Source organism: Pan troglodytes, chromosome 18, assembly GCF_028858775.2.
Source record: "Pan troglodytes isolate AG18354 chromosome 18, NHGRI_mPanTro3-v2.0_pri, whole genome shotgun sequence".
NCBI classification, from domain to species: domain Eukaryota; kingdom Metazoa; phylum Chordata; class Mammalia; order Primates; family Hominidae; genus Pan; species Pan troglodytes.
The window spans coordinates 75,745,870-75,767,834 of NC_072416.2; positions in this window are offsets into that span (position 1 = coordinate 75,745,870).

Consider the following 21,965-nt stretch of genomic DNA (forward strand, 5'->3'; position numbering starts at 1 on the left):
GAGGCCTGATCTAATCACGCTCTAGGGCCTGGTCGCAACCAGGCCTTTGACAACTTCTGGGTCGTGTTCTGAAACAGGCAACCACATCAAACCTTCAAGCTCTTGTCCACCTACTTCCAAGCATGATCACCTCTTAGAATTTGCTGCTGCTCCAACCCCCAATAAGACAGAGCCCCTGGGCATCAGTACAGGAACACTCCAGAGTTCTTACCCTTGGAACCCACGCTGTGTATTAGTTTCTCAGGGCTGCCATAACTAATCACCACAAACATAGTGGCTTAAAATAACACAAATTTATTGTAGTTCTGGAGTTCTAACATCAGACTCGCTGGACAAAAATCAAGGTACTGGCAGGGCTGCAATTCTTTTTGGAGGCCCTAAGGGAGGATCTGTTTCCTTACCTACTCTAGCTTTACAGGCTGCCCACATTCCTTAGCTCTTGACCTCCTGGCATCTGCGAGGCCAGCAATGGCTAGGGGAGAACTTCTAACATCACATCACCTGGACACTGACTCTTCTCCTGCTTCCACTTTTAAAGATTCTTGTGATTATATTGGCCCACTTGTATCATCCATTTATATTAAGTGTTACTGATTAGCAACCTTAATTCCATCTGCAGCCTTAATTTCTCCTTGCCATGTAACATGTTGATGGAGTAAAATATTAACATCTTTGGGAGGTAGACATTGTTCTGTCTACTGTAACCAGTCAGCCAGTGAGTGGATAAATGAGTAACTAACAAACTAGTGGACTGATGTGGTTTGGATGTTTGTCTGCCCCAAATCTTATGTTGAAATGTGATTCCCAGCGTTGGAGGTGGGGCCTGGTGGGAGGTGATTGGATCATGGGGTCAGATCCCTCATGAATGGTTTAGCACCACCCGCTTGGTAATAATTGAGTTCTTGCTCAGTTAGTTTACCTGCGATCTGGTTGTTTAAAAGTCTGAGACCTTTCCCCACATGCTCTCTTGCTCCTCCTCTTACCATGTGACACGCTGGTTCCCCGTTGCCTTCTATCATGATTGTAAGCTTCCTGAGGGCTCACAGAAGCAGATGCTGGTGCCATGCTTCTTGTGCAGCCTGCAGAATTGTGAGCCAATTAAACCGCTTTTCTTCATAAATTACTTGGTCTCAGGTATTTCTTTATAGTAACTCAAGAATGACCTAATACATGGACTGACCAATGAGTGACTAGCTCTCGGTGATGAACGTTCAGTTCCTCTGAAACAGCCTGTTTACGGGACAGCCATGGCTAGGCAGAGTCAAAGCTCAGCCCTACCACTTACTCCTTCAACCCTCTGAGCTTCACCTGTCTTGTCTCTGGCATGACCATAGTAATTCATATTTCACTGGGTGACTATAAACCTTACATGAGAAAACATGCCAGTGTCTGGAAAACGACAAGTTAATCAAAAGTGTCAAAAGAATAAAAATATGAACCTATATGCCAAGGTACTAAGGACAGCGTCCTAGAGCTGAAAATATCTTAACAGTCATTAAATGGAAAATAAGGAGCTGAGGTTCAGAGAGGGTGTCTTAGTCCATTTGTGTTACTACAAAGCAATACTTGAGGTTGGGTAATTTTTTTATAAAAGAGGTTTTATTTGGCTCACGGTTATGTAGACTATACAAGAAGCATGAGACCAGCATCTGCTTCTGGTGAAGCCTCAAGCTACTTCCACTCATGATGGAAGGCAAGGGGAGCCAGCATCCCATGGTGAGAGAGAAAGGAAGAGGAGGAGGAAGGTGCCAGGCTTGTTTTAATCATTGGTTATCACGGGAACTAACGGAACAAGAATTCACTCATCTTGAGGACAGCACAATACAACGTCATTCATGAGGGATCTGCCTTCATCACACAAATACTTCCCATTAGGACCCACCTTCAACATTGGAGGTCACATTTCAACATAAGATTTGGGTGATGCAAACATCCAAATATAGCAGAGGCGAAACAGTGTCATCCAGCGTATGGCAGAAATAAGATTCAACATCAATGCTGGATGAGAAGCCATGAGACCTCTCTCCTTAATACCTACCACTCGGCCATTTATCAGGACAGGGATGCCAACCAACAGTGTCCAGTGTCTAGCAGATGACAGGTGTGTGCCGAATCCCAGAGCACCTCCTTAAGGACCTTTCTGTTTCTGGCACGTGGGAGCTACTTTCCTTATGCAGACTTCCAACTATTTTTTAAAAATAGTATTTCAGCAAAGTTTTAGTGATATTGGAAACATATTCACCATGGATATGAGGCAAGATGCAAAATTGTACATTCATCCTAGCAATAATTACATAGAAATAAACATTTCTGTTTGACTTGACATAAATGTAAACAACGTTAACAGTTCTTATTTTTATGTCATATATGAGTGCCTTGTATTTCCTTTTATATTTTCTAGATTTTCTAAGTGAGCAAAACTTCTATAATAAGGTAAAGTAAAAATGATTATTTTTAAAAATAATGATAACGAGAAAGATGGCATTTTAATCAATTATTTTTTATGACCCCAGATTTCTAGAATCTGGATATTCAAAACTAGTATTTCCTTTGTAGTCTCAAAAATATTATTCCCAGCTATGCTTTTCCTATTTCTAGTGGATTGCTGCCTTATCCTACAAACTCTAGCATTAACTACCTCAGTAAGCATGTGTATGGACCACTTAAAACTGAAATATCACCATCCGCGAAAACAATAAGTCAAGATGTGTGACTACGTACACATCTCATAGCAATTAGCATCAGCATTATCTAACTAATGCTTGCCAGCTTTATATACTAATGTTTGCCAGCTTTATATACTACATTCATTATTCAGGCAATCTCCTTTTTAACATCATTTCATATCCAATGAAGAAATATGTTCAGAGGCTGTAACTCTAAGTAGGAACACAAGTCAAGTCTTTCCTAATCCATTTTTCCCCTCATTGCAATTAGTTTAACCTCTTTCTGAGCATGTTCTTAATATAGGCTTTTACCATAAGCCATTTTTCATGTGTCCTAGTTTTTCATCACTGAATTCTTGAGTAAGACCACAGACATTAAAATGATAACATACCATGTTTAAATTATGGTTAAGTTCAAGGGGGAAATAACATGCTCCGTCTCGAGTTAGAATGAAGGAAAATGATTGCAGATCACGACTATCATTTTCATAATATTTGGACTTGTTTCTGACTGTCACACATGGACTAATGGAATTACATTTTGAAAGTCAGTCTTGAGCCTTCACAGGTCATGGTGCACACACTCAGGGAAGGGGGAGAGCACATTTTCTCAAAGCCAAGGCCTTAACAATTCACTAAGATGGAAAATCATGTCCCTGTTACAAAAAGATCTCAAAGCCCCTGAATAAAAATGGGAAGAAACAGTTTTACTTTAAAGTGACTATGAATTAAAAATCCATCTCATAAAAATAAAATTCATCCCTACCTGGTTTCCAAAGGGATACTCCCAACAAATTAGACTTATGAGATGGTCAGGGTTTATTATTAATAATAGAACACTTCTAGGAGTCTCATAATTGATTCACCTGACCTTCTACATTATGTCTCTGAGATTCAGCAATTTCCCGGTACTGCCCCTCTCAGCCCAGCTTGTTTTCCTGAATCCTACATCAGTTGACTCTCTCAACTATACGGCACTGACCACTACCTCTTTATGTAGCTGCAGTGCCTAAAACATCCTGACACATAGAAAGATCATCAGCTGTCAGGACTTAGAATTTGCTGATGTTACCAGTGCACTCATGACTTCTAAAATCTCTTGTCTCCACTTTGATAATAATTGTTTTATTAACAGATAACAGTTATTGAATGCTTTCTATGTACCAGGTGTTTTTACTTGAATGATCTCGTTTAACTCCCATAACAACCATATGAGGTAGGTTTCAGTTATTAAACTCTCCGAGCCTCAGTATTCTCAACTGTAAAATGAGCATGTGCAAAATTACAAAGTTCACACAGCAGGTAAATACAAGGTCTAGGAATCACACCTAGGAATTTTTAACCCCAGAGTGTATGCTTCTTAACACGGCCCTGTTTGCCTAACCTTGCTATCAAAATTCCCAAGGTCAACCTCATCCATTCATGCCATTCTCCAAGTTCATTGAAGAAGAACTTGTCTTCTTCAATAGTTCATCTTATTGCAAAGGAAGTGTGTGAGTGTGTGTGTGTGTGTGTGTGTGTAATGTATGGGAATTATTTTAGAATTACTGAAGATTTACAAAAGTAGTAATAGAGATTCAATAGATCCTTCATCCAACTTCCCTAAGGACCACGCATTTTTAAAAATACTGTCTTCATAGCAGCATGATTTATAGTCATTTGGGTATATACCCAGTAATGGGATGGCTGGGTCAAATGGTATTTCTAGTTCTAGATCCCTAAGGAATCGCCACACTGACTTCCACAATGGTTGAACTAGTTTACATTCCCACCAACAGTGTAAAAGTGTTCCTATTTCTCCACATCCTCTCCAGCACCTGTTGTTTCCTGACTTTTTAATGATTGCCATTCTAACTGGTGTGAGATGATATCTCATAGTGGTTTTGATTTGCATTTCTCTGATGGCCAGTGATGATGAGCATTTTTTCATGTGTTTTTTGGCTGCATAAATGTCTTCTTTTGAGAAGTGTCTGTTCATGTCCTTCGCCCACTTTTTGATGGGGTTGTTTGTTTTTTTCTTGTAAATTTGTTTGAGTTCATTGTAGATTCTGGATATTAGCCCTTTGTCAGATGAGTAGGTTGCGAAAATTTTCTCCCATGTTGTAGGTTGCCTGTTCACTCTGATGGTATAAAGACACATGCACACGTATGTTTATTGCGGCATTATTCACAATAGCAAAGACTTGGAACCAACCCAAATGTCCAACAATGATAGACTGGGTTAAGAAAATGTGGCACATATACACCATGGAATACTATGCAGCCATAAAAAATGATGAGTTCATGTCCTTTGTAGGGACATGGATGAAACTGGAAACCATCATTCTCAGTAAACTATCGCAAGAACAAAAAACCAAACACCGCATATTCTCACTCATAGGTGGGAATTGAACAATGAGATCACATGGACACAGGAAGGGGAATATCACACTTTGGGGACTGTGGTGGGGAGGGGGGAGGGGGGAGGGATAGCATTGGGAGATATACCTAATGCTTGATGACGAGTTAGTGGGTGCAGCGCACCAGGATGGCACATGTATACATATGTAACTAACCTGCACAATGTGCACATGTACCCTAAAACTTAAAGTATAATTTAAAAAAAAAAAAATACTGTCTTCATTCTTCAGATCATCACTGTTGAGCTGAAATCAGTGAAACCACAGCATAGCAAGGATACAGCCACAAAAACCCACTAATATTTGAACAGTGCCTTGCATGGATGACTTGACCACTCCCTCAGTGGAGGAGGCTCTCAGCTGGCCATTTCACACATTATCTGTTATTATTCATGAGTCCCTCTGTGCATAGCACAGACACTGACTTTGCAGATCTGCACGTGTTTACATAATGGATCAGAGACTCTTAACTTTTTTGGGTCCTTGACCAATTTAAGGAAGTATCCTACTTCCTAGAAAATGCAGAGAAAAATAATCCTATATATTTTAGGTAGTTTGCAGACCTCAGGGTACCTCTTTAAGTTCAGCCTCATCTGTTTTATTTTTTTAAAGCTAACAATTACAGTCTGACCTGCTAACCTCACTATCTTTTCCCTCAATCTTCATAGAGCTCCTCCATATCACTAACTCTGGGGAGGCTGCCAAAGAATTGCAGAATCACTCCTTCTAAGACATGGTTTCAACCATTGAACTGTTGTTGGTTTGGGGCTGCGGAAATGGCCATTTGCCAAAGAATACATGTAACTGCCACCAGGACAATCTCAGCAGGCAGTAAGGACAGTGAGTCTACTTCTCCCACCACGTGGAATGTATGACTTCAGGGATTTCCTGACAACATGGGCAGCCCAGCTGGCTACTAAGCCACAGACTTGCTGAAGGTCGATCCACTTATCCATGCAGACCCCAGTGACTACTCACAAATTCGCATTTATGAGACTAATGTTCTGTCCAAGCTAAACATTCTAAATTAAATATTGCTGTCTTCTTTCTTGATAAACTGGAAGTCTGAACTTCTCAGGTCAATATTCTACTAGAGGATCAGGTGGTGATTATGGAAATTGCAACACCTAAAAACGGTCTTAAAAGGGAATCAAGGGACAGTTGGACTCTGAGTGCTGCCAGACCAAGCAAGTGAGCACTTTTTCAAAGAACACAAAACCAAATTATTTATTGCATTTTCAAATATCAATGGGTTCAAAAATATATTGGGCAATTTCCAATAATACCCACATTTGAAAACAAAATTGGTCTATCCTCAGCATGATGAGGAGAACCCAGGTTTTAGAAATCAAAAAATAAACCTGAGTTTGGATGTGCCACTTACCCAGCTATATGACTTTGTTTAGCTAAATGCGGAAATGATACATAGGAAAAAGGACTATTATGAGGATAAAATGTGGCAATGTGCATAAAGTTATTTGCACCAAGGACTAACTCAATAAATCTTAGTTCTCTCTCCCATGAAAATTCTTTCCAGAACTTCCAGGTACCTACAGCAGAAAGAAGGTAGACGTTTCTACAACTTGAGAGACCTGAATCATATCAAACAGTAAGGAACCACTTTGGGAGGCCCAGGCAGCAAGATCACTTGAGGTCAGGAGTTCAAAACCCGCCTGGCCAAGATAGTGAAATGCTGTCTCTACTAAAAATACAAAAATTAGCCAGGCGTGGTGCCCATGTGCCTATAATCCCAGCTATTCCAGAGGCTGAGGTATAAGAATCACTTGAGCCTGGGAGGTGGAGGTTGCAGTGAGCCAAGATCACACCACTGCACTCCAGCCCGGGCGATGGAGTGAAAACCACTCTCTCAGAAAAAAAAAAAAAAGGAAGGGACTTAAGTAATTAAGGGTACAGATCCCTGTATGCCTGCCAGGGAATCATGAGCCAAGAATGAATATTTAAACTGATTGGGACCAATCTGGGGCAAGACAGAGTCAGTTTCTTTCACCCTGTCTCTCTCACTGAATGCAAATATAAACCCTAGACAGAAAGCATGGAGCAGTTATCTGAGGACTCCAAAAATAATGATAGTGGGTAGATTGGGAAAAGCAGAATTTGAAGAACCACCAAACTGGTGTTGTTTTCCACTTTTTCCTCTTCAATATCACTTAGCTTGGATTCATATTCAGCCCAAAACCCAGAAGTATACACTAGTGTAGCCAGAAAGGGCTTCAGAAGACGACTTGACTTTTCAGGCCCAAAGACCAGGAAAGGGGGCTCAAAAGATCAGAGACAGTTTAGGAAGTCTCAATTTAAAAAAAAAAAAAAAAAAAAAAGTTTCTGTCCCAGCCCCCAGGCAATCCTGCCTCATTGCAGCAGAGGCTAGGCAGGTGTTAAAACTGGGGCAAGTGAATCCTTCTCCGACCTGAGGGCATGGTTGCCACAATCAAAGGCAAACGGCCACCACACTTTCCTTTCTGTCCTCGGCAAACACTAAACATAATAACCTCAAAGAAATTAACCCCAGATTTATCATAATACAATTTGAAAACTAAAGACAAAGGAAAAATCTTGAAAGCAGCCAGAAGAAAAAGACACATAACATAAAGGGGAACAACAATTCCAATCACTGTGGATTTCTCCACAGAAACTAAGGCTACCAGAAGGAACAAGAGCATTTTAAAATTTCTGCAAAAGAATCATCAACCCTAAATTCTATTTTTCATAAAAATGTCCTTCAGAAATTAAGGTGAAATAAGGGGCAGGGGAGGAGACGAGGAACATCAAGAATTAAGGAAAAGCACAAGAAGTGATAAATATTGGGGTAAACATCATATTCTTCTCATTATTTTGCCAAATATGTATGATGGTTTAAAGCAATCATTTTAACACTGACTCATGGGATTTTCAATGTATATAGATATAATACATATAGTAATTATAACATAAAGGAGGAAAGGTAAAAGTACGTATATTGTAGTTAGATTTCTCCAGTCTACTCAAAGTTGAAAATATTGAGTAGAAAGTAACATGTATATTATAATCCCTAGAGCAATAACTACTTAAAAACAAACAAACAAACAAACAAAAAACGATATCGGCCAGGAGAGGTGGTTCACACCTGTAATCCTAGTACTTTGAGAAGCTGAGGTGGGAGGATCACTGGAGCCCAGGAGTTCAAGCTTGTGATGAGCCATGATGGCTACTATACTCCAGCTCGGGCAACTGACTGAGACCTCATCTCTTAAAACATAAAAAAAAAACTATATAAAGCAATAGAGTAAAATATCTCAACAGATAATTTACAGCATTAAAATCAAATAATCCAAAAATAAGTAGAAGAGTAAAAACAAAAAAATGAAAAACAGAAGAAACAAATTGAAAATGATAAAATGGTACACCCAAACCCAAAAAAATCCACCACATAAACATGTAGTCTAATCACACTATTTAATAGATATTGTCAGAGAAACTTTTTAAAAGTAAGACCTAAGAATGTATTCTCTACAAGATATCTACCCACTTTAAATATAATGATATTTGTAGGTTATGGTAAAAGGATGAGAAAAATATCATGCAAATGCTAGTCAAAAAATACCTGAAGAGACTCTATTAAAATCAGAAAAAGATTTCAGAAAAAAATTACCAGAAATAAAAGCCAACATTATATGATTATAAAAACGGTAAATGTACAGAATGTCTATACTGAAAATGTCAAAATATTCATGAAATAATCAAAGAACACCTATATAGAGAAATAAACCCTATTCATAGACTGGAAGTTTTTGTATTTGAAAATGTCAGTTCTATCCCCCTCCACAAAATTGATACATAGATTTAATGCACTTCTAACAAGAATACCAAAAAGAGATTTAGTAGATATGCACAAACTTAATTTAAATTGTATATGATAAATAAAAACAAAGGTAACAGAACCATCAAAACTATTGTGAAGAATAAAGTTGGTGGAGTCATACTTTCTGATTTTAAGACTTATCATAAAATTTTAATGATCAAGACAATGTCAGAAATCAGACACTAATCAGAAAAGAGTTGGACATATAGAACAACGGAATTGTTTCTAAAGTCCAGAAACAAACCCACACAAATATGGCCAACTGATTTTTGACAAAGGTAATAAACACATTGGAGAAAAAATTTTTTCCAACAAATAGTATTAGAACAAACGGACATCCATATGCAAAAAGTAAACCTTGACCTAAACTTCACATCTTATGCAAAAATTAACTCAAAATAGATCAGAGATCTCCTTTGCAAAACATAAAACTCTAAAACTTTTAGAAAAAAAAGAAGAAAAACTTTGTTACATGGGGTTGCGCAAAAAGTTCTTAAACACAGTCGTTTCTGAAAAATTTAAACATACATTTATCATACGATCCAGCAATCCTACTTCTAGGTATTTATCTTTGCAAACTGAAAACTTGAAGTTCCCTCAATAAAGCTGTATACAAATGTTTATAGAAGCTTTATCTGTGATAGCCAAAAACCACAAACAACTTAAATATACTTAAATGGATAAATAGATCCATAGATTCATACCGTGGAATACTATTTGGCAACAAAAAAGAACAAACTATTGATACAGTGTAACAACTTGAGTGAATCTCAAAGGCATTATGCTGATTGGGAAAAAAAAAACAGCTTCCAAAAGGTTGCATAATGTAGGATTCTTTTATATAACATTCTGGAGCAAAGCAAAACTACAGTAATGGAGGACAGATCAGTGGTTTCCAGGGGTTAAGGATGGAGGGGAGATATCACTACAAAGCAGCAGCATTAGATAATTTAAGGGCAACAAAGAACTCTTTCATATCCTGATTGTGGTCATGGTTACATGCATCTACACATGTGTTAAAACTCACAGAAGTTTACACCAAAAAAAGTCAATTTTAATGTTGATGTAAAAAATAAAATTTTAAAAAACTAGATTGGGGTAAAGGGAGATACTGTCACTCCCCCAAGAAATAAAACCCATAAGTTGGCAATAACAGCAAAAGAGATACTCAGAAATTCAAATCAGGACTTAAGACACTGGGTATATTTCCTTTCAAAGCAAAGTCATCCCCCTTTATTTTTTATGATTGATTCATTTCTAATTATTTCACTACCTTTAGAGGTACAAGGCATTTTTGGTTACACAGACGAATTGTATACCAGTGCTGGGCTTTTAGTGTACCTGTCACCTGAACAGTGCACACTGTACTCAATAGGTAGTTTTTCATCCCTTATTTCCCTCCCAACCTTCCCCTTTCTCAGTCTCCAATGTTCATTATACCCCTCTATATGCCACTTAGCTCCCGCTTATAAGTGGGAATATGTGGTATTTGGTTTTCTATTCCTTAGTTACTTCACTTAGGATAATGACCTCCCACCCAAGTTGCTGCACAAGACATTATTTCATTCTTTTTCTATGGCTGAGTAGTATTCCATGGTATATGCCACATTTTCTTTATCCACTCATTGGCTGATGGGCACTTAGGTTGATTCCACATCTTTGCAATTGTTAATTGGCCTGTGATAAACATGCATGCACAGGTGTCTTTTTTAATATAACGACTTATTTTCTTTTGAGTAGACTCCCAGTAATATGATCGCTGGATCAAATGGTAGGTCTCCCTTTAGTTCTTTGTGAAATCTCTCTACTGTTTTCTATGGTGGTTGTACTAATTTACATTCCCACCAGCAATATATAAGGATTCCCTTTTTACCACATGTACACCAACATCTACTGTTTGTTTGTTTTTTTTTTTTTTTACTTTTTAATAATGGCCATTCTGGCTGGGGTAAAGTTGGCATCATATTGTGGTTTTAATTTGCATTTCCCTGATTAGTGATGCTGAACATTTTTAATATGTTTATTGGCCATTTGTGTATCTTCTTTTGAGAAATGTCTGTACATGTCATTTGTCCCCTTTTTAATGGGATTTTTTTTTTTCTTGCTGATTTGAGTTTCCTGTAGATTCTGGATATGAGCACTTTACTGGAGGTACAGTCTGCAAATATTTTCTTATTCTTTAGGTTGGCTGTTTACTCTATTTCTTTTCGTGTGCAGAAGCTTTTTAGTTAGCTCTCATTTATTTTTGCCTTTTTTTTTTCTTCCCCCTGAGACAGAGCCTCGCTCTGTCGCCCAGGCTGGAGTGCAGTGGCGTGATCTCGGCTCAATGCAACCTACGCCTCCCGGGTTCAAGCGATTCTCCTGCCTCAGCCTCCCAAGTACCTGGGACTACAGGGCCCCTGCCACCACGCCCGGCTAATTTTTACAGTTTTAGGAGAGACGGGGTTTCACCATATTGACCAGGATGGTCGCAAATTCCTGACCTTGTGATCTGCCCGCCTCGGCCTCCCAAAGTGCTGGGATTACAGGCGTGAGCCACCGCACCCAGCTCTATTTTTGCTTCTGTTACATTTGCTTTGCCATAAATTCTTTACCTAGCCCAATGTCCAGAAGAGTGTTTTCTAGGTTTTATTCTAGAATTTTTATGGTTTCTTAGATTTAAGCTTTAATCTACGTTGAATTAATTTTTGTATGTGGTGAGAGATAAAGATCGTTTCATTCTTCTGCATGTGGCCAACCAATTTTCCCAGCACCATTTATCAAATAGGGTGTCCTCCCCCAGTGTATATTTTTGTCTGCCTTGTTGAAGATCAGTTAGTTGTAAGTAGGGTCAGCTCCCATTATATTTCACAGTTTTGTCAATGGTTTCATCACCAAAATGAAGACACTACAGGGAAGAGCCCTAGTGGCAGAGAAACTGTATTAGACAAAATGCTAAAGTCGTGAGGCGATGGACAGCAGGTGTCTTAAATCCAGGATTAACCTGTGATAGAGATAAGAAAGCAAAGAGCCTTCTCTGGGCTTCTGTCTTCTTACCTGTATCACAGGCAGCTGCCGTACAAAGCCGGGAAGTGGTTAAGAAACTGAAAACAGTGTAGGTTAAAATTTCAGCTCTGCTTCTTACTAGTTGAAAGACTAGTCAAATGCTTTGACATCCGTATTATTATTCTGTCAGGATCTCACTGTCACCCAGTCTGGAGAGCAATGGCGCGATCTCGGCTCACTGCAACCTCGGCCTCCTGGGTTCAAGCGATACTCCTGCCTCAGCCTTCCAAGTAGCTGGGATTACAGGCCTGTGCCAGCATGCCTGGCTTATTTTTGTATTTTTAGTAGAGACGAGGTTTCAACCATGTTGGCCAGGCTGGTTTCGAGCTCCTGACCTCAGGTGATCTGCCCACCTCAACCTCCCAGAGTGCTGAGATTACAGGCATGAGCCACCGCAACCAGCCCAAATGCTTTGACTTCTTTATGTCTCTCTTTGCCTCTATGCTGCATTGTCTCATCCAAATGTAAAATTACACAAAAGCACCTATCCTTCAGGGTCGTCAGGGGAATTGAGACAATCTTACTACTATACTTGAAAAGCAGTACCTGGTACAGGAGAGACATACAACGAATGTTACTGATTTTTAAAACGATTATCTCTAAAACTGGAGAGACAGAGCAGTATCTCTCAAACTTATTGTCTTCCAAGTGAGTTTTTCTTTTACATTTTTTGCTAAGCATTCCTCCTCTCCATGAAATTTTAATGCCACAGATATGCTGTAGATCTTTTCATGTGCCATAGCCCTTCAGAGAGCCACAAACCATTGTAATAGTTAAGATTTATTTTTTTTAGCCACTCCCAAGAACCAATTTTTACCCCCTTGCTAGCAGTGTTATCCATGTTAAGAATGTCTATGATAAATCAGTTGATCTCTAATATTCTAAATCTGTATAGATCATATGGCCTTTAAGATTTCCTATTTAACTATATTACATAAGATACGAACTAAAATTACCAGTGGAACCAGGGCGTGATGGCTCACACCTATAATCCCAGTACTTTGGGAGGCCGAGGTGGGAGGATCACTTGAGGCCAGGAGTTCAAGACCAGCCTGGGCAACACAGTAAGACCCCACCCCCTACCCCCTGCAACCTATATCTGCAAAAAAAAAAAAAAACTAGCCAGGGCATTGGAAGCTATAATGACTTCCTTTTGGTAAATATAGCAGGACACTGAGAACTCTAGGAGGCCTGTATAACAGGCCAGGGAAAATGGGGCTGGGACTTGAATAAAAAGCCATTCCCTTAGGCTGGGGGTGGTGCTTCAGCCTGTAATCTCAGCACTTCGGAAGGCCAAGGCAGGAGGTTAAAGCCAGGAGTTTGAGACCAGCCGGAGCAACATATTAAGACCCCATTTCAAAAAAAAAAAAATTAGTTGGGCATGATGGCATGCACCTGTAATCTCAGCTGCTCAGGAGGCAGGGCAGGAAGATTACTTGAACCCAGGAGTTCACCACTGCACTGAACTGCGATCACGCTGCCGTACTTTAGCTTGGGCAACAGATTGAGACCTTGTCTAGAACAATAATAAATTGTGAGTGGAACTGCTTATCTTTTATAAATTATGCTGTTCAGCATTTAGGAGAAAAATGGGTTAAATCTAAGGATTTGGAAAAGGTTTCCCTGTCTAGTACACACAGACAGCTGGCCAGAGACTCAGTCCCATTAGATAAATATCATTACACCCTAGAAATATGTTTATGTCAAAGTTACTGGTATACACTCGGGGCTTGAAGATTTATGGGATTATAAAAATTATTTCTAGTCATGAAGAATATGAAAAGGTGAAATAGTTTTTTTATAGTCCTGAAGGCATATTGAAATGTTCTAATTTCTCGACATGCATCCCATCTCTCATCAGCATATAAGAGTGTCTGTAACTGCAACACCTGTCTAGTACTTATTTTCAATGATCAATGATCACATTAGAAAAAAGATCTCAGCCTCATCTTATCTTTAAAAGTGGAGAAAGAAGCCTGAATGTCTACACTGGAGCCAAGAAGACATGTATTTTCTCAGTCCCTAAATAATACACTGATGGTAAAAAAGAAAAAAAAAATTCAAGCAGCTCTTTGGAATACTCCAGGCTCCCATTCTTTATTCACCTTAGAGATACTCAGCTCACTCTTGATGAATTAGCAGAGTATCACTTATCTTAACATTGGCTTTTATTTTCCCTCGAAGTTTTCATGTGTTTCTTCTTTTATTCTGGACACATGAGTTATTCCACATTGGTTCCATCTCTGATGCCATCCAGTTGATAATTATTGAAATCAGAAAGAACGAGTATAGTGATGTCAGAGGGGAAAGCTGACCAGTTTTCCAGCACAGAGCACCTTCTGGGAAGATCACACTCAAGTTCAGATTTTAACATTAAGTCGTTTACATTATTAGTAAGTTGACCATGATCTCTGGGACTGACTCAATTTAATCAGATTCCTAAAAAGTTGATATAAATTAAAATGTCTAGCTTTTGGTTTTAGGTTTAATTTACTCTAGAGGAATAAATGAGGAACTGAAACAATGGAGCCCTGTCTCTCAAGTCACACCTACACACATAGCAAGGAATCTATGAAGAAAAAGTAGTAATCAGATTGTTAGATTAGAATGTAATGCCCTAAAAGGGAGAGGTGGGGTAGAAGTGACTAGAATAAGACAAACATGTGGCTTGTGTTCCACCATTACCCCAAATCTCACCGTGAATTTTAATAATCCCCACTTGTCAAGGGCAGGGCCAGGTGGAGATAATTGAGTCACCAGAGCAGCTTCCCCCATACTGTTCTCATGGTAGTAAGTTTCACCAGATCTGATGGTTTTATAAATGAGAGTTCCCCTGCACAAGCTCTCTTGCCTGCCGCCATGTAAGACATGTCTTCCTTCCCCTTTGCCTTCCACCATGATTGTGAGACCTCCCCAACCATGTGCAACTGGGAGTCCATTAAACCTCTTTTATAAATTACCCAGTCTCAGCTATGTCTTTATGAGCAGCATTAGAAAAGTCTAATACACCCCTCTTGCACCCATGGCAGACAGTGTTAATCACTGCACATGTTTGATACTGAACTCTAATGCAGCCTCAGCACCCATTCCATACAGTGCTCTAAGCAGCCCCATCCAATCAGTATTATTATATAAGATGAACTCTTATATGCCATATCTGGCCGAGAGGGATGATTCATCCGAGCCATGGATTCTCTTTTTCTGCCATAAAACAAAACCCTTCACTAGTTATCAGAATTTCTATTTGTAGCAGATTTAGTAGCGCTCTTGCACTAGCTTAACCAGACAATTATTGCCAGATTCTTCTCCTTTTGTCCTGGGGGAGCTTATCTTACAGATACAGTTAGAGATAGAGAGCAAAGTTGAACTTTGGGGAAAAAAACTCTAGAGATGGTACCTGAGCAACTGTGTTTTTAGAGATCTCCATGGAGCTTTTGGGGGTTTTCATTTGTTTGTTTGTTTTTGAGACAGAGTCTCACTCTGTAACCCAGACTGGAGTGCAGTGGTGTGCTCCCAGCTCACGGCAATTTCCGCCTCCCGGGTTCAAATGATTCTCGTGCCTCAGCCTCCCAAGTAGGTGGGATTACAGGCACCTGCCACCATGCCTGACTAATTTTTGTACTTTTTGTAGAAGATGGGGTTTCACCATGCTGGCCAGGCTGGTGTTGAACTCCTGACCTCAAGTGATCCACCCGTCTCAGCCTCCCAAAGTGCTGGGATTACAGGCATAGGCACTACGCCTGGTTGAGACTGTTTAAAGTAGCGAAGTTGTGAACTGCTGGCCACTCTGGCAAAGAAACAACCTGGCCCCTACAGTTCAACTGTCTTGTCTCTACCACTACAAATAACACTGAGCTATCACAGTCTTCTTTGATTAGTTGAGGACAGACACAACACCTCCCAAGAAGATGCCCTAGAAGGCACCTCCCAACCAGTTAAATGTAGTATATTGTTGAATCATTAGAGTTGTTCAATTCTCTCTTCCTCCAAGCATAGTAGAATGACACTGAATTGACATTTGCCCAGCCACCTTAAGGCAAGTATGACTAGGTGACTTGATTTGGCCACAGTGTTGGACTTGAAGGTATATGCCAAGCTTTAGGATACAGTATGTGATTCAACATACTCTCTTTCCTTCTACCACAGTGACCTTCATCATTCTTCATGTTAGGTGAATGAATGCTCTGGACTCAGAATAATGTGAGACAGAACCCCCAACCTACCCATTATAGGCATGTGGAGTGAGCAAGAAATAAACCTTTGCTCTTTGGTTCCATCAGGATGTGGTGGTTGTTTGTTCCTGCAGCACAACCTGGTCTATTCTAACTGATACATCATTTAAGGGAAAGTCTGTATGCAATCCTTGTAAAATATTTGCGGAAGCTCTCAAGAGAAGAAACAAAACTGCTTTTGGTCTCATCAAGATCCATTCAATTTTGGCAAATTATAAACATATAAGCAGATAAAAAATAAACTATATTGGTATGGCGAGATTTTTTTAAGATGAGGTGTAAAAAAGGACCAAAGAGCAGGTTTGAGTACAATAGAGAAGTGAAGGAGGAAGAAATGGAGAAATGTATAGGGGAACAATTCACTGGTGTTTATGCAATCCTGTGCTGATCCCTGACTTTTGACTTCCCCAGCATGACCAGACAGGGACCCAAGCCAACCTGTTGGAATAAGATATATTGAACCACAGTGAGTGTATTGGTCCCAGGACTATCATCGAAAAAGCAAGACTGGAGCAGGATTAGTTAAATGTTACCAACCATCACTTTCCAGGCAAACATTTAATTTTTTTACTGCTTATATGTCTCTTCTATGACAGTAAAAATTCAAATAACTGAAAGAGCATTTGGTGCCAGAAAAGACAGTATTTTTTTTCCTGTCTAGTTTTCACAATATATGGTATTTTTAAGCTATGAAATATTTTTCAACAATTTCAAAATTTAAGAGGTGCCATTCAAGAACTATAAGCTACAAATCCAATTTCTAAAAGTTCATACAATGTCAAATAATAAAATTGTTTATATAATAGAAAACATATGTTTTCTTGGGTAAAGTAAGCTGTTATTTTTAATAATGCCAAATATGATTAATTGCCAATCAGCTACACCAAAAGTACTTTCTTACTGCCTGTTTTTTTCAAGGATACATTTGGGAAAAAGTTGAAAATAACATGTCAACTCACATAAAAATATTGTCCTTTCACAGTAAAATTTCCTTCAAAATTACATGTTCAGTTACGGTTTTATAAAGTTATAAAGTCCTAGAAATATATTTTATAACCGTATGTGGCACTTAAAAGATTGACTTTTACAGGACATTCCAAATGAGACATTCAATTATAGGACAGAGATTATTAACAGTGCATTTCCCCTTCAAATAAGATATTTAGTGTTGTTAGGACTGCTGTAGTTAATTCATTCATTTATTTTGTCAGAAAATATTTGTAAGCACTTATCACCTGCCAGGCTCAGATCTGGATGATGACGCTACCACTGTCAACATGGCAAACAACAACCATTGACTCACAGACCTCACATGTACGTAGCACTAAAATACATATATACACACATTAAATATACACCAATACGTGCATATATACATTAATGTAAGCACTAATATATAATGTATGCAAACACACAGTTATGTCTGTTTCAGTTTGTGATCCTAACTGGACCACAGGTTCTGTGAGTCAATGGTTGTTGTCTGCTATATTCACAGTGGTAGCTTCATCATCCAGAACTCAGTGTGGCAGGTGACAAGTGCTTACAAATATTTTCTGATAAAATAAACAAATGAATTAACTACACCAGTTTTTATTATACTGTGTATAAGTTCCACAGTCAGAGGATAGAGGATGATGGTCAGAGATGAACTTAGATAAAAGGATTGGCAAAAGCATTTTTGAGAAAGATGCATTTGGGAAAAATCCTTAATCAAGTGAGGAAGAGTATTCCAGATAAAGGGCTAAGTGAAAAGGCCCTGAGGTAGCAAGAAACTTGAAAGATTTAATAAACAGATTTTGAAAATCACAAGAGCTAAGATACAACAGTGGGTGAAGATAGCAGACGTAGGTGAAGAAATTACATCACTGGAGACAAGGAGGTCAAAGACAGGGAAGCCGAAGTACCGGATGGCTCATGCAAGTGAATAATCTCATATCCTTCGGTTATTAATTTTGAATCTATTAATAAGATCAGTTTCAGTCAACACGCTGTTTTAGCCGATTCAAGTTTTTAACATGTAGTGTTTGTATTGTTATTTGGAATTCTGAGTATTTTCCAAATGCCATTAAAATTTTTTAGATGAGTAAGGGGCTGCTTGAAATAGTAAAATTATCAAACATGGTTTCTGGGGGGGGGTTTATTATTGACTTCTAAGATTAATGTATGGTGGACAAGATTAATGTATGCTGGTATGTATAGTACCAATTCGTTGATGTGTGCTGTGAGTTACTGTCACCTGGTGTATGATTTTTACAAATTTTCAATGTGTACTTTTTTTAAAAAGTGAGTATTTTTTAACTTCTGGAACAGGGTCCCATATGTACCCTGTATTGATCATATATTTTGTAGCCTCACTGATATTTGATTAATCTATTGGTATCCACAGGAGACACATTTCAGTTTCCTACTATACTTCTATATTTGACCATTTCTACTTGCAATTCTGTCCATTTTTGCTTTACATATTTTTGTGATTATCTTTTTATATGTGCATTCAAGGTCAAGTTTCCAGTATCTTTCTGGTTATTTCCTTCTGTTAGAATTCTATAAGTCCTAATAATATATTTTACCTTATAGTTTATTCTAACTGACATTAATACGACTATCAGTTTTACCTAATGTATATTTTCCATCTTTTAACTTACAGTTGTTCTGCATTATGAATTCAACTATCTCTTGTAAGTAAAACAGATTTTTCCCCAGTATGAGAATCACTGCCTTTTAATATGTAAATTAAATCAATTTATTTGATTTGCAATTACTGATATATTTTAATTCTTCCATCTTTATTTTTGGACTAGTTTTTATATTAATTCCAGTGACATGATAGTGAAAATTCAGATTAAACACACAAGCCTGGCACAAACTTCTTACTTTGTTCACTCCTAGGAAGGTTTTCCCCTTATCCAGAACAACAAATAGAGCCAAGCTCCTTGTTGGTTCTGGGACTAATGAGCACAGTTTTTCTAATTCCTCTTCAACACTGAGGCAGCATTTCCCGGTTTTGTGCGAGGGTCTCAGTTCCAAATTCTCGCCTTGCAGGCATCAGTCTTCAAGGAAGAATTAAAACTCCAGTCACCTGCCATTTGAGCAATGCTTTCTGGGATGCAAAACATCAGTTCACACCCTCAAATTTTGCCTTTGAATTCCATCTTTATTTCTAATATATGGAGATCTACTCTTTCTTTTGATGTTGGCTGCGTATTTCATTTGGGGATACATGGTTATATTTTATCTAGAATGTCTATATATTTGACTTCATGTGAAACACTACATAGTTTGCTGGGGTTGCTGATATGGTTTGACTGTGTCCACACCCAAATCTCATCTTGAACTGTAGCTCCCACAATTCCCATGTGTGGTAGGAGGGACTCAGTGGGAGGTAATGGAATCACGGGGGCAGGTCTTTCCCATGCTGTTCTGGTGATAGTGAGTAAGTCTCACGAGATCTTGATGGGTTTATAAAGAGGAATTGCCATGCACAAGCTCTCTCCCTTTGCCTGCCACCATCCATGTAAGACATGACTTGCCCCTCCTTTCCTTCTGCCACGATTGTGAGGCCTCCCCAGCCACATGGAACTGTGAGTCCATTAAACCTCTTTGTTTCATAAATTGCCCAGTCTTCGGTACGTCTTTATCAGCAGCATGAAAACAGACTAATACAGCTGCCATACAGAAACTTATTTTCTTACAATTCTGGAGGCTAGAAGTCAGAGATCAAGATGTCACTAGGACTGACTTCCTCTGAGGCCCTCCTCTTGGTTTGTCAATGGCTGTCTTCACCCTATGTCTTCACATGGTCTTCCCTCTGTGCATATCTCTGTCCAAATCTCCTCTGCTTTGAAGGATTCCAGTCTTACTGAATTACCGCCCACCCGAGTGACCTCATTTTAAATTAAATACTGTCTTCATCTGTTCAAGTGGCTGTAATAAAATAGCATAAGCTAGATAGCTTATAAACAACAGAAATTTATTTTTCACAGTTCTGGAGTTTGGGCAGTCCATGATCAAGGAACTAGCAGATTCAGTGTCTGGTGAGGCCCTGTTTTCTGGTTCCCAGATAGTACCTTCTATCTGTGAAAAGGCAAGGCACCTCTCTGGGGCCTGTTTTATAAGGGCACTAACCCCATTCATTAGGGATGCACCCTCATAATCTAATCACCTCCTAATATCACATTGGTGATCAGGTTTCAAAATATGAATTTGGGGGTGGGGGCACAAACGTTCAGACTACAGCAAGTATTTATTTACTTTGAGACAGGATCTTGCACTGTCACCCAGGCTGGAGTGCAGTGGAGCAATCTCCGCTTACTGCAACCTCCACTTCCCGGGTTCAAGCGATTCTCCTGCCTCAGCCTCCCACGTAGCTTGGACTACAGTTGTGTGCCACCACACCCAGCTAATTTTTTTTATTTTTAGTAGAGACAGGGTTTCACCATGTTGGCCAGACACATCTCAAACTCCTGACCTGAAGTGATCTGCCTGCCTCGGCCTCCCAAGTGTTGGGATACAGCCCTGAGCCACCATGCCCAGCTACAAATATGTATTTAAAGATCCCTTCCTGTCTGTGAATGGTGGCTCACACCTATATTCCAAGCACTTTGGGAGGCTGACTTGGGAAGATCATTTGAGGCCAGGGGTTTGAGACCAGCCTGGGCAACATAGTAAGACTCTGTCTCAACAGAAAAATTAAAAAATAGACAGGTGTGGTGGCACACACCTTTGGTCCCAGCTACGTGGGAGGCCAAGGCAGGAGGATCAGTTGAGCCTAGGAATTTGAGGCTGCAGTGAGCCAGCACCATGACACTATACTCTGGCCTGAGTGACAGAGTGAGGAGTGAGACTCTTTCTTTAAATAATAAACAAAATGAATCAATCAATCACCCTTTCCCTTTTCCCCAAGTGCAATCACATTTTGAGGTACTGGGGTTAGGACTTCAACATACAAATCAACATACAGGTTGGCAAGGAGGCACAATTCAGCCTTTAACAGGCACCCTTCCAATTCCATCTGTCAGAATGTCAGAAGCAGAGGTTCTATGTTGTCTTTTATGCCCTTCTCTGAGTCTAAATCAAGACCAAGTTTCAATGTCACCCTTCTTAGTTTTTCCTTTGTCTGTTACTCTCAAATGCTAAGTAAATGCTTCCTCATTCCAAGCATTTGGTATCTACCTCTCTTAGCATGTGATACAATCACTAGGTACATATATCCTGGGACAGGAGAATGATATGATGCTGTACCTGGCACAAAAACTCTGAGGTAGTTACTAATCACATTTTTAAAATAAAGAAGCAAAGTTATAGAAGGCTAAGTAACCTACCCAAGATCACAAAGCTAGGAAGTGATAAAGTCAGGATTTCAACACAGGTGTCCTCACCCCAGAATCTACACTCTTAAACCACTACTTATTTTTAAAAAATTAGCCAGGCATGGAGGCACACACCTGCAGTCCCAGCTACTTGGGAGGCTAAGGCAGGAGAATTGCTTGAACCCAAGAATCCAGGAGGTGGAGGTTGGAAACAAAACAAAACAAAACAATACTTACTGACTTTGGAATCAAACAGACTTGGTTTGAATTTCAGCTCTGCCACTGAATTCTCTGTGAGCCTCTGAGAATGTTGCTGTAAGCATACCTCATTTGCTACTCTAACAAAAGCTGAGGACTAAGAGTCACACTGCTTAGCATGCCAGGGGCAGGGGGTACACGGAGCAAAACCCAGTGAGGACTGTGTTCTCCTGGAGCCTACAGTTCAATGGGTGTGATGA